The following is a 13237-nucleotide window of genomic DNA, read 5'->3' on the forward strand; positions in this document are numbered from 1 at the left end:
AAATGAGGTATGATTGTCAATCCAAGTAAATTGTCATTAATAAAGGTGTGAACATTTTAAAAAATCCAGGAAAATCTGTAGACAAACTCAGAATTAACATGAGAGGTCAGCACGTGTATTGGATACAAAAACAACATATAAAAAGCAATAACATAATTTTTCTAAAAAATTCATAGCCTAAGACATATCATGAAAAAATATTAGACAAAGTCAAATCGAGAGACATTCTACAAAATACCTGATTAGTACTCCTCAAAACTGTGAAAGTCATGAAAAACAAGAAAATACTAAGAAGCTGTCACAGCCCAGAGTTGCCTAAGGTTAGAGATATAACAACCATATGTAATGTGGTATCCTGGATGGGACTCTGGGACAGGAAGGAAGGCATTTATAGAAAAACAGGTGAAATCCAATTAAAATCTGTAGTTTAATTAATAGTTTTATACTACCGTTAACTTCTTCATCTTGATAAGGTACCAAGGTTACATAAAATGTTAACTAACAGCAGGGGAACATGAGTACAGAATCTTTAAACGATCTTTGCAACTTCTCTGTAAATCTGTTAAAAAAACCAAAACTATATATAACCAATTAGATAAGTAACAGGAACAAAGACTTCCTAAAGTTAAATAGGACCTTTATAGGAAAAAAATTACAATATACTGTTGATGGCCATAGAAGACATGAATATAAATGGGTGGCATATTCCATAGTCAAAAATGGGAGGCCTTAATATAACATTTTCAGTTTTCTCTAAAATACTCTATGGATTTAATAAAATGTCAAAATCCTAATAGGATAGTTCATCAAGCCCGACGAGCTAATTCTAACAGTTGTTTGAATACAGAGGGCTAACGATGGCCAAAGACATTTGAGAAGGTAGCGCAGTTACCTTTTCAGACCACAAGATAATGTAAAGCTGTAATAATTAATATATGTTAATGAACAGAGGTAGATGTGGGCCACTGGGACAGACTAGAGAGTTTGGGAATAGGCCCACTTGTGTACAGAAACATAAATATGTGAGGAAAAAAATAGATCCCTACCAGAGACTATACACAAAAGTAAACATAAAACAAAAAACAAAAGGCTTTCAGAATACCTTTATAACTTCGGTGTAGGGAGAGATTTCTTATGATATGAAAAGCAGAGATCTGAAGGAAAGATTGTTAAATTTTACAGCACCAATATTTAACACTCGTCATGACAAAAGAAATTGATGGCTTTCCTTTTAACCTTGTTTATGGTACGGATTTTAGACTTATGTTTAAGTGTGATTGGGATAAGGAGCAGGAGGTAATTCAAGCTTGAACACAATGTCTTATTTGCTTTTAAATAAGATCACCCTGGATGCTTTGTAGAGGATATTGGAGGGAACAGTTTGGAGTGGAAGCAGGTGGTCAAGTGAGTAAGCTAATATCTAGGGGAAATGATCTGGGATGTGGCTTCGATGTAGCATCAGCAGGACTTGCTGATGAACTGGATGCTGGTGGTAAGGAAAGAGGAATCGAGAACAATAGTGAGGTTTTCGGCTACTACAACTGGTGCCCATTTATAGAAATGTGGAAAATGCTTTGAGTTGACTAGTAGACATTGAGGTGGAGCAGTCAGCTGTTAGGCAGACGATTTGGGAACATGAGACTGGGCTTCTGTGGACAGTCTGTGGCAGAGGGTTTACATTTGAGAGATATGGGTGTGTAGGTGGCATTTGAACCATGAGACTGAGACTGCTGCCTGGAGAGCAGACATGGATGGAGCAGTCCAGTGACTGAGCTCTGAGCATTTAGAGGTTGAATAGAGCAGAAGCCAGCTAAGATGACAGGGAAGAGGCCCTTGCCACGGGAGGAAAACCAGGGTAGTATAGTATCACTGAAAATAAAATAGTCTGGGTTTTTGTTTGATTGTTTTAATGAGGATGTTGAATGTTACTGATGAAACAGATTTCCTAGCTACATAGGGAACTGCTAAAATTGAGCAATTTCAGGGGTGTGGCATAGTAAGGGGAGAGAATGCACTGTAAATGACAGAAGACAACTCTGTCAAAGGTTTTTTTCTGGTGGGGAGTAGTAGCTGGAGGAGCTCTGAAAGAATGTGATATCTAATGGGAATGAATGATCCAGGTGCCAAGGAGAAACTTGTATTGCAGAGAGAGGTCTGAGGAGAGAGAATGGTGTCTATAGAATGTATTAAAATCACCTCCAAAACCATCAGCAAATGTCACCTGGGCAGCTCCAAACTGTAGGATGCTGGATGTCTGTGCTAACAGCTCCCCAAGTTCTCCCTAAGTGTAGCCAGACTTGAAAACCTCTGACCCCCAAATAGTACCATATTCACTTTCAGTGGTGCCTTCAGAATTTCTGTAGAGGCTGCTGAGGAATATGTTTCAAAGGTGCATAGCAAACAGTGTTTTCATTCACATTTTGTTTATGTGGCACTCCTGGGTGAGAAGAACTGTTGAAGACTTGAGGAGTTTAAAACATCCCCTACGCCAAGCCAGGACCTTCTTCATGTAGTAAGCAACTACAGATTTATATTTATACCTACTAAGTATAAATACAAATTTTAATTTGAGGTATATTTTTTGTGCTCTTAGATAACCTGCATTTTGTATAACTGTATCTTATGAATTCTTTCTTTTAAAATTAAAATCATACATTTTTATTGGCCACATAAAATTGCAATGTATGGATTGACGAGAATACAATTATTCTGTGGAATATATTCTGATAAAAACGGTGCTCCATGAATATGCTCGCATATAATCTTTTGTACATCTCTGCTCATTTCCTTGGCGTTATTTCCTTCAGAGTGGAATAGTTGTATCAAAAGGTACATAAATGAACTTTTTGTAATTCATTAATTTTAGTATTAAAAAATAAATACATATTTCTGACAGGGACATTCAAATTGTATGGATTGGAGGAGGGAAAAATCCCTCCTTCTTCCTCTCCCCCATCCCTTTTCCCTAGAGGTAATCAGTTAACAATTTCTTGTATACTTTTCCAGAAGTTTTACCTGCAAACAAATGAAAACACTTACCAGTTTATTTCTACAAACTTCATCAACTCGTGTATTTCACTAACTGTTGAGTCGTGGATCCTTATTAGTCCCCAACAGCTCTACCTCATCTTTGTCACAAGTGAATACGATTTCCTGGTGTTATCTGACAGTCTCTTGCTCTGTCCTACAAGGCACTGCCTTGTGATTTTTTTGTGGAGAACGTCCCATGAACCGCACTTGTCCGGATTTCGGTTTAGTGTTTAGGAGTCGGGTCGGCATTTTTCACCCACAGGTCTGTCAGCCATTTGTATTTTCCCGTGACTTGCCACTTTCCTCCCCTTTTGCCCATTTTTCTGGCTTGGTTTGGTCTTTAATCTTACTGATTTCCAAGAACTTTTCGTTTATTAACAAGCGAACCCCGTATCTTTCGTTTGTCCCAGGCAGAAAAGTCTCTTCTCACACTTTGTTGTCTTTAGACCTCAACATACATGTTTTTGTCTATCAGATTTTCATTTTTTAGACATATGTATATTTTTTCTTACGCAGTTTTACTTTTGGGAGCCGTCAGTGGACATTTCCCCGTATTACTCCCTTTTCTTTGGGGGTTGCACCCCCGCATCCCCACCCCCGCTTATCTAGACCCCTCTCTGGGGCCCCTAGCGTGGGCTCAGTTGACGTCAACCTCCAGCCTGGGCGCCAAGCCGTCGCCACGGCAACTGCAGCCTGATTGGCAGGGCCCGGAAGTGTGGCGAGGGGGCCCAGGGTTGGTAGTGCGGCCGCTGATTGGCCCGTGCCGGAGTCACGCCTCTGCAGAGAGCCTCACAAGGAGTCGCGGGCAGGGGCTCGCTGCAGAAGCCTGGGAGCTGCAGAGGACGAGGACAGAGAAGAGCAGCAGACATGTCCACCCTGGGCTGGTGGTGCCGCCAGGCGCGGGGCGCTGTGTAGGCACGCTAAGTCGTGCACGGGCTGCGCCGTGGCTGAGCCGTCGGGCGCAGCGTGGTACGGTGAGGTGAGTCGGGTTGTCCACCCGTGCACCTCTGTGTGTGGTGGGGCGTGTCGGTCACATGCCGCAGGTGTGGAATCGCCCCGGCAGCCCAGGCAGGCGGGCGACCAACATCACCTGGCCAGGGGTCTTCCCCAGGCTGGCGGCCGCGCTTGCCGCAGTAGCGCCATTTTGTGCGGCCGGAAGCGGTCGCGGAGTCGGGGGCTGCCGCGCCATCTTGCTAGGGTGGAGGTGGGGGACGGATATGGGACGGCGGCAGCGGCCGCGGACTCCTGTCACTTTGAGCTCACCTGGGTGGGGTGTTGAAGAAGCGGCCCGCTCCTAGCGAGTGTGGGAAGTGCGGTCTCGGTCTTGGGGTACCCTGCTCTCGTCTGCTGAGTCGGGGGTGCTGCAGAGCACTACCCCTATCCCACAGGGTCCCTGATCCTTGGGGCACCATGCATTCCTGCCGCTTTTGTGGGTGGGGCTTGTTTTGCCGCAGTGGCGGTGGGAGGGGCTACGGGCTGTTGGGGGCGGGGCCAAGGGCTGTCGTGCCTGAGTGTTTTCTCTGTCCGTGATGGGCGGCGGGGAGGGGGACGTCTAACCTCGCGCCATGTTTGATGTGGGCGGCAAGGGTTGCTACGCAGGCACTGTCCTGATTGGCTGACTGTGGATTGAGGTGGGGCAGAGGCCTATCCCTGGCCTATGATGAGCCTGGTGAGCCCCGCCTATTCTAGCGCCATCTTTGATGGGGTTGGCTGAGGTTTGCCGCGCAGGCGTGGTCTTGGTTGGCTGACAGCAGGGGGCAGGACCAAGGTCTGTAGTCTCCGCGGTGGCCTGGTGTTCATTGCAGTGATTGAGGCTCTGGGACCCTCTCGTCCTCACACCTTTTTTGCTGGGCATGTGTTTGCCCGCAGAGACTTGCCACGTCGGTGCCACTCTGACTGGCATGGGTCTAAACTCTGACTTCTGAGATTGGATTATGGCTAGCGGCCTGATTTATTGGCCAGTTCTGTGGCATCTGGTGACACCAGGCGCTGTGCTTGGAGTTTGCTGTAGCTGATGCCGTTGTGGAATTATTTGTCCTGAGGGACAGGGCTACCTGCTGTCAGTGTACCTGCTATTTCTCCTTGCCTAGGCTCACCCCTTCCCCTATTGTCCCTGGGCTGTTTTCACTTGAAGATGTATCTGGCCCCATCTTTTGGCTGGGAGGAGGGCTAGGGGCCGGGGGAGTAGCCAAGATGCATTGCTCAGGTGCCGTGTCGGGGCTGAGGGGTGGGGCCATCCATGGGCAGCCCTGCAGAGTACTTACTCTGCAACTATGTAGCTGGTCAATAGGTGGCAGCCAAGGCTTACTGTGCAGGGGCCATCATGAATGATGGCGGATCTGCAAGAGCGGGCCTGGGGGAGGGGCTGCAGAGCCCCGCCCACCTTAGTGCTACGTTGACCAGCAGGTGGCAGGCGAGACTGTGCGAGTGCTGTCTTGAATAACTGCAGGACTGGCTGCAGGGGGTGGGCCGCATGACCTGAGTGACTGATAGGGTTTGCATACCCCTGCCCACTCTAGCATTGTGTTGGCCGATGGATGGCCCCCGAATGGTGGAGCATTGGGTGCAGGCCTGAGGGAGAGGCTGACGTGTTTTGCTTGACTGGCTGAGGAAGGGTGCAAACCCCAGCCCATCTAGTGCTGCGTTTGTTGGCCAGCAGATGGCAGCTGAGGCTTAACTGCACAGGCGCCATCTTAAATGACAGTGGAGCTGCAGGAGGCGGGCCCAGGGGAGGGACTGTTTTGTCCCGAGTGACTGACGAGGTGCTGCAGATGCCCGGCCCACTCTAGCACTGTATTATTGGCTGACAGGTGGCAGGTGAAACTTATTGCAAGCAAGGGCACCGTAATGAATGACAGTGGAGCTGGAGGGGCGTGCCCTAGGGAGGAGTTGCGGAGCCCTGCTCACTTCACTGCATTGGCCAACAGATGGCATCCGAGGCTCACTGCATGGGCAAGCATCCTCTTGAATGACCTTTGGGCTGACTGCAAGGGAGGGCCCAGGGGAGGGGCTGCTTTGGTCTGAGTGACTGGGGCTGAAGACCCGTGTTCAGCTCAGCTTTGCATTTGTTGGTGGGTAGGTGGCAGCAGAGGCTTACTGCGCAGGCGCCATCTTTAATCAGGCAGAGCTGCAGGGGGCAGCCTAGAGGTCACAACCAAGACTTACTGAGCAGGTGCCATTGAGTGACAGCGGGGCTTTCAGGGGTGGGCTGAGGGGCTTCGGTGTCCTGAGGGACTGGGCACAGAGCCTGCTTCTGCCGTCTGTGTTGGCTACTACGCAGGCGCCTATTTGGCAAGCCTGGTGCGTTTGCTTCAATGACGCCATCTCCCGGTGGCCGCGCGACGTGACGGTCTGTTTCCTGAGAGGCGCCAAAGCCAAGTGTCGGGAAATGTGGGGACAAAGTTCAGCTGCACAGTTCTGAGGGTCAATTAGTAGGAAAACGAGTTCAGAATTTAGGAATTTTAATGGATTTGGAAGGGGCAGGATCTTTAGTGAGAAAACGGAGGCGGCGGGTTGTGCATATAAGTTGGGGTTTGGAGGTTCCAAGGGCAGTGAGGGTTTGTGCAAAGGGGAAGGCATGAAGCCGGTGGGGTGGAGAATTCAGTAAATGGTCATGAGGGCCATGTGGCATGGGAGATGCCCTAAAGGAGGGCACTCCCTAGGCTGTAGGGGCGTGGTTTGGAGTTGGGCTTCCCAAGCCCTGGTGGGGCGGGCTGTGGGAGAGCTAAATGGGGTGGGACCACCTCTTAGGAGAGTTGGGGGAGGAGCCACGTGTGGTCAGAGCTGCTTATGACGCTTTTGCTGCACCTTCCAGTGGACTGCCAGGAGAGGGCGATGGGGGGGTGACATATTGAGGTAAGAGGAAGAGCTTCTAGTCCTAGCTACACCAAGACTCTTTAAATCAATCAATCAGATCTCTTTTTCTGTTTTTGAAATAGGGAAAGTGACACTGGATTCCTCTTTCCCACATAGGTGGTGGGAGAAACCTAATTGTATATTGACAGTGACAGCTTTAACTTAAACCAGAACCATTACCATAGAGGTACTTCCCCCAGCGGCCTCTGGTTGAATGCATGCTCTGCCTCACAGTGGGACTTAAAGTATGTATTGTTAATCTATTGGGAACGTGTTGATATCCTCCAAAATATTACATAAGATTAATGATATCATTTCTTAGTGATAATAGCATTAAGATCCTAACGTAAGCTAGTCCCTTTGTATTACTTAAATTTATAGCAGAGTTAAATTTCTGGCTCTGCATCACTGGCTATTAAATGGCAGAACTCGAGTTTCAATTCACTTTCGTAAGGGATGCCTATGTCATTATTCCACAAGGCCTCCATGAGAATCATCAACGGATGTACTGTTTTTTCAAAATGACTTGAGGTTGATCTATACTAGTTTGCCATGAGCTCTGAGATTGAGTTCTCTGAACCTTTGCTATTCTGTGAAGTGAGAGCCAGAAAATAACACTGTGGTGAGGATTAACAGACAATAAAAGTAAGGTGCGAAGCTCGGTACGTGGCATGTAATTAGCAGTAAATAATAGTATTCTCTTAACCATTTTTTTCCTCTAATTTTTAATCTGTAACGTGTCCCTTTCTTTAAAAGGGATGGCCAGTGCCACATAGCTAATATGTGGGAAATTGGGTTCTTGAATTGATTTAATCCAGTCCGTGTCTTTACTATTTTGCTTTGCTTGTTAGAAAAGGTTCTAAGACACCCAGAGATTGACTTGCACATCCATGGACATAACCTCATTGGGAAAAGGTGGTGATTACAGCCCAGGGTACAACATGTACCTCAGGATGCACAGCCCATTCATTGCCTTTCCATTCTGGGAAAGTTGCGGGGGGAGCTGTTCTTCCTGGTCTCCTTTGACCTTTGTCACTTACTATAGGAGATAAAGATATAGCTGTCGTGGGATCATTCCAGCCTGAGGTGTCCAGTAATTGCGAAATAAATTTGATGTCTTGTGTTTTCCTTCCCCAGCTCTGCCTTCTTGCACTTCTACCCTTCTCAGAAACGACTGGCAAGAGGAGGAGGGCCTAGGTCCAAACACTAGGTGGCTGAATCCAGGTGAGCTGAATTTTCGTTTCACACTGCCACATCCATCCTTGGAGTGAGCAGCATATCCTTCCTCATCCTGACACTTGTCCTGAACACGTGTTCCATGTAGCCACACAAGCACTGTTTGTGCTCTCTGAGAATGCACAGACTCTTCTCTAGTGGATCATGTGTTCTCCAGAAATTCTTCTGGCCTCAGGCCATCCTTCTCAGTGTCCTAACTCTTCCCAACATAAAGCTACTTCTTCTGGCCTACTCTTTCTTCCTTATTGGGTGATTAAAGAAGCATGAGCGATTCATCATTCATCTATCAGACATGGCCCCAAGTAGGAAATGAAGTGTTCCCCTTGAGCTCACAGTCTCTTAGGTAATGTAAGACATTGAAAAAATAATTGTGTGGCTCCTGCCTTTAAAAGAGAACATTCACTGCAGGCAGTTAACTTAATCTGGCAGAGTCCATGTAGAGCCTCCCTGAGAAAGTCAAAGACATTAAAGTTGAGCCATAAAGAGTAGTGGATGATAATCTGTCAAGGGAAGAGTAATCTTAAGGAGAAGGGACAGGGACCTTCCTAAGGGATCCAAAGAAAAGAGCCAAAAGTCCAGGAGGCCTAGAGCAGAGTGAAGGACAGAGTTAGGGTGGCATGGTGGGAAAAAGTGGAGCTGTATTGTGAAAGGCCTTGTAATCAGTTGGAAGTATTTGGGCTTGGTCTGAAGCTCAGTGGAAAGCCATTGAGGAATTCTGACCATGAAAAATCAGATTTGGGTTTTTAAAAATATCATCTTATTGCAGGATTCAGAAGAGGAAGGTAGAAACAGTGGGTACAGGGAGACCACCTCAGGTCCAAGTGAGAGATGAGAGTTGCAGCAGGGGAATAAGTGAAGCAGATGGATTTGGGAGCCACATTGAGGAGACGGATTCAGCAGGGATTGCACTCTTTGTTCATGGGTGCTGGCTGACTCAGATCAGACTCGTGAATCATGTTATTACCCAGGGAAGTGAGCAGAATAGCCAAAAGGTGTTCATTCCAACAGCAAGCCTTGCTGTGCCTGATCCGGGACAGGACAGAGTCATGCTAGATTTCAGGTCTTCAGAGGTATATGACATAATCCCTGGACTCAATGTCTACAAGATGAGAACTCCAATTAAATGGAACATAAGGAAACATGCTCACCACAGAGATAGGTGGCTATGCAGATGGTTTTACCACCTGGGGAAGGGCTGACATACCTTCTCAAATGGGCCCTGGGGGGTGGGTTGGTTTATTCGTGGTCTCAGTGAATGCTCCAAGTATCCAGTGTCTGGTGCTCAAGCCTGTGGAAACTGAGAAACCTTGTTTCGCCTAAGGACTCATCCATATTAATAAAGCTCAGGAGACTTAGTGTGAGCCATACTGACATCAGTTTGTTTTGGAAAATAGTATGACTGAAATATGGCATTACTGGTCTTTCAATTTTGGTTTATTGATTTATGGTAGGAGATCACTATAGCAAGGACCCAAATACTCACAGTGTGTATGATCAGCAAATTCTCTCCCTGTAGGCAGACCTACATGGGAAACAAAACCATATACGAAGGTTGTTTGGTGAGTATGGAATCATGAAGATAGGGACAAACTTGGATAGCACTGGCATGGAAGGCAGCTTTGTGCCACCATCTGGTTGCAGTGAAGTTCTTGCTGGGGGTACCATGATAGCAGAAGCTCTAGCCCACAGCCCCCACCCCACAATCTCCATTCAAGTTGGGTCTGATCAGAGTCACTCTTTCTTCTGGATGGTTAGATGAGCAGTGCTTTATGGCCTGCTTTGTCATCCCCTCCCTCCTGTAAAAAAAAAAAAATCTTATCAGCCAAGTTTTGACATCTAAATCTGGTCAGAGAAGTTATATGGACTCAGAAGGTATTTTTTGTCTCTGTAAAGTAGCCTTATTTGTGTAGAACTATATGGGGGTTGATCATAAAACTAAATTCCCATTTTTCAGAATTTAGGGAGAGAGCCCTCAAGAATGGACAACACTAAGGAGGTTTTGCTGCATTGTGGTAAGTGCTCAGTGTACATGCTAGAGGTGAGCCCCGGGTGATATGGAGATTATCCGAGAGGAGCCACCCAGCAGACCAGAGTGGGAGGTCATGGCCAGCGTGCCAGGGGCAGTGGTCTGACTCCTTGCTCACATTCCTATATAAGATTCTTCCCCACCAGCCTCTCTCGTCCTTGTGTGCCTGTTCATAGTTGATTGGATCATATGGACACCTAAGCCTAGAGCAGTGGTTCTCAAAGTACAGGTCCCAGAGTGCTTGTTGGAATAGTGGACCTCCCCAGTTGTCACACCTGTAGAGGCAGGTACAGTTTTCATAGGTACCGCAGATTACTTTTTGGCACCCCCAGTTCGAGAACCACAGCCCTAGACAATTGAGCTGCAAGTTTTACTGGTAGCCTCGGGGAGTTTGGCTGAACAGGCCCCAGACTGATGAGTCTTTTGGTGTTAAGCATCTAACCTGAGAGATAAGGGAGCACTGGGGCCGGGTTGGCATTTTCCTCCACGTGCATGCTGATGTAGAGAATGTCAGTCAGCAGAGAGGCAGGAGGATGGTACGCATGAGGAGAGAGAGGAGGCTGCACAGCATGCTGTCCGTGAGAAATGAAGACAGTAACTGCCTTGGTTCCTGACTTTAAAGGTCTCAATTCCAGCCCCTCACAAGGTAGGTGGAACAAGTGAGGGGGCTGAGTCCAGGCGTACTTGATGAGGGACAAGAGTGAGTAAGTAGAAACAGGTTGATGAAGGTGTCATGGAGTTTCTCTTGCGACTGACTGGATGTAGGCAGCCTGAGGGCAAACAGTGGGGTCGTGGAATTTCTTTCCGAACACAGCCCAGCCACATTTCCAGCCTCTGATTCATGTTGTTTGAGTTCTTCCCAGTTCAGCTGAACACTGGAGCCATTCATTGATCCTCTGACTGAGGCCAAAGACCCCTTAATTGCGGCAGGAAGGCCTGAAAAATTCCATCTTTCTTTGTTTCAGTTACATTGATTGTGAGACCCATGCTTTTGTTTTCTACTCATTTTTATGAAATAATAGTAAAGTACTATAAAACACTCAAATGATAGAAGTACTGCCACGTAAACCACAGTGGCAGCACCGTTATCCAGCAGGCAGCTACTGTCCTGTGGTTTTAGACAGTCCAGCTCATTCCTGACACTGCGTACAGTGCTTACATTTCATGCTTAGATGTCCAGTGTATTTAAGAACAGATATTTGGAGGTGGAAGAACAGCTAGAAAACCTGCCCATATGGAGGGTGACACTTTACTGCTGGTTCCCATCATTTGTCTTCTTTCCTTCTCTCCCCTTGGAATTGGTGGCGTATCTAGGCCCCTAGGACCAGAGTTGTGCCTATTTCCTGTGTGTCCCAACCCATATCCTCAGACTTTAAAAAATCCTGCCCTTGGCTACTTGACTCACACTAGGATTTCTGCTCCAAAGAGAGTAGAGAGAGATGTGGAACCTTTAGTAACTTTGGGTATGTGAGAGCCCACCAAGTCAGGAAATGAAGGTGATGGGTTTGCCACGCAGCCAGAATTCAGTTTGAACTACCAAATGGGACAGCTGTCGATGAGGTCAAGGTCTGGATATGGAGCCCCATCAGCAGTGCACTGGCCCAGAGGGATTTACAGATAGCCAATGGCAGACTCCTGGGACCATTACGGGGTAGCCAAGAGGGCGCATGAAGTAGTCACAGAGTGAGCTGCAAGTGTGTCCTGGGGACACTGCAGGGGATAGGGGTACTGATGAGCAATAATAAGCAGAAAGTAAAAGGGAAGACAAACAGCAATTGAACATACTTCCAAATATTTGAAATTTTTTTCTGATTGTGAATTTAAAGTAACACTAAATTGAAATTCAAAAAGAAATGGAAATGCTCATTTATTGATCATTCATTCTGATTTTCTCCATTTTATGAATAGTGTTTATAAAAGTTTATATGGAAGTTTTCTTCCAGTTTAATTTGTACATACTACCATATGTTTAAGTACCTGTGTATAATTTTTTTTTTTAACATAAGTGAGATCATGGCCCCAATTTATTACCATTTCAAACTCAGGCTATAAGAGCGAATATGTAAGGTGTTAGTGGTTGGGGGAGGTTCAGAGACCTCGTATGATGTAGTCATCATGTTTTTAGTCTCCATTTATATGGATGTGTGTATACACGTGAGCTTATACGTACTACTTTGCAGCTATTTAACAATACAAGACTTTCCATATAAATACATCTCCATTTATAGCTTCGTTTTCTAAAAACTTCCTTACATTCCATTGCGTGAACATTCACATTGTTTTCTGTGTATCTATAAATAGATATACTTAAATTAAGAATGCCACATGTGCCATACAGTTTCATACCCTAATATTTTCATTTAATGCAAACATTTGTTTTTTTACATTAGTCATTTTCCATCGCGTTTAAATAAACTGGTGTACCCATAGAATGGAATATTGTGTGGCCTTTAGAAAGAATGAGGTAAGTCTGTATGCGCTTTTATAGAAAGATACTCATCATAAATTACTGGGCTTATACATGTGCAGAACTCCTGGCATGGTCTCATGTTGGTAAAAACAAAATGTTAGTGTATGTATATATAGATTTTCAAAGGTTTAGTATAACAACACGTGATCAATGGGTGTGGCCTGCAGTCTTTAAATATTCTGTAATGTCTGAGTTTGTATTACCTTGTATGTTTATGATCAGAAAATAAAGCTACAAAATTTCTTGGAAACATGACTTAATGTTACATAACATTCTATTAAAGATTTCATGTTTTAATTTCTCTTGTTTGGTGAAATTTTTGAATGCAGTGATTTATTTTAGTGAGAATAAAGTGTGTTTGTCATTGGCTTTAGAGGCCTTAGCCTTCTAGAGTACCCATAGCTGAAATATAGGATTTCTTGAGGAAGAAGCCAGACTCCAGCACTGGCTTTGTTGGTTCCCTGATCTCTAAGGCCTACTCCAACCTCCTTGGAATATGTACTCAACATTTAGTTCTAAGAAAGTGCCTAGTTCGTATTTAAATAATTAATGCTGTTCTTGATTTTAAAACTGTATTATCAATTAAATTCCCATGTGTGTATATACTTACATACAAGTCA

The 13237-nt window shown here is 45.6% G+C and overlaps 1 protein-coding gene across 12 annotated transcripts in view; it reads left to right on the forward strand.

The window, feature by feature from the left end:
• Positions 1-3805: 3805 nt before the first annotated feature.
• PEG3 (paternally expressed 3) overlaps positions 3806-13237 on the forward strand; it is a 30862-nt gene continuing 21430 nt past the window's right edge. For 5 of the 12 annotated variants that reach the window (XM_011379186.2, XM_023522770.1, XM_023522772.1 and 2 more), the window contains exons 1-2: positions 3807-4009; positions 8023-8109. The gene's annotated coding sequence lies outside the window, so the exon portion shown is untranslated. Of the gene's footprint in view, positions 4010-8022; positions 8110-10075; positions 10134-13237 lie in introns of all 12 variants that reach the window. The other 7 variants (XM_023522771.1, XM_023522774.1, XM_023522769.1 and 4 more) reach the window with 3 other exon arrangements.

The sequence above is a fragment of the Pteropus vampyrus genome, unplaced genomic scaffold (assembly GCF_000151845.1).
Source record: "Pteropus vampyrus isolate Shadow unplaced genomic scaffold, Pvam_2.0 Scaffold357, whole genome shotgun sequence".
Classification (NCBI taxonomy): domain Eukaryota; kingdom Metazoa; phylum Chordata; class Mammalia; order Chiroptera; family Pteropodidae; genus Pteropus; species Pteropus vampyrus.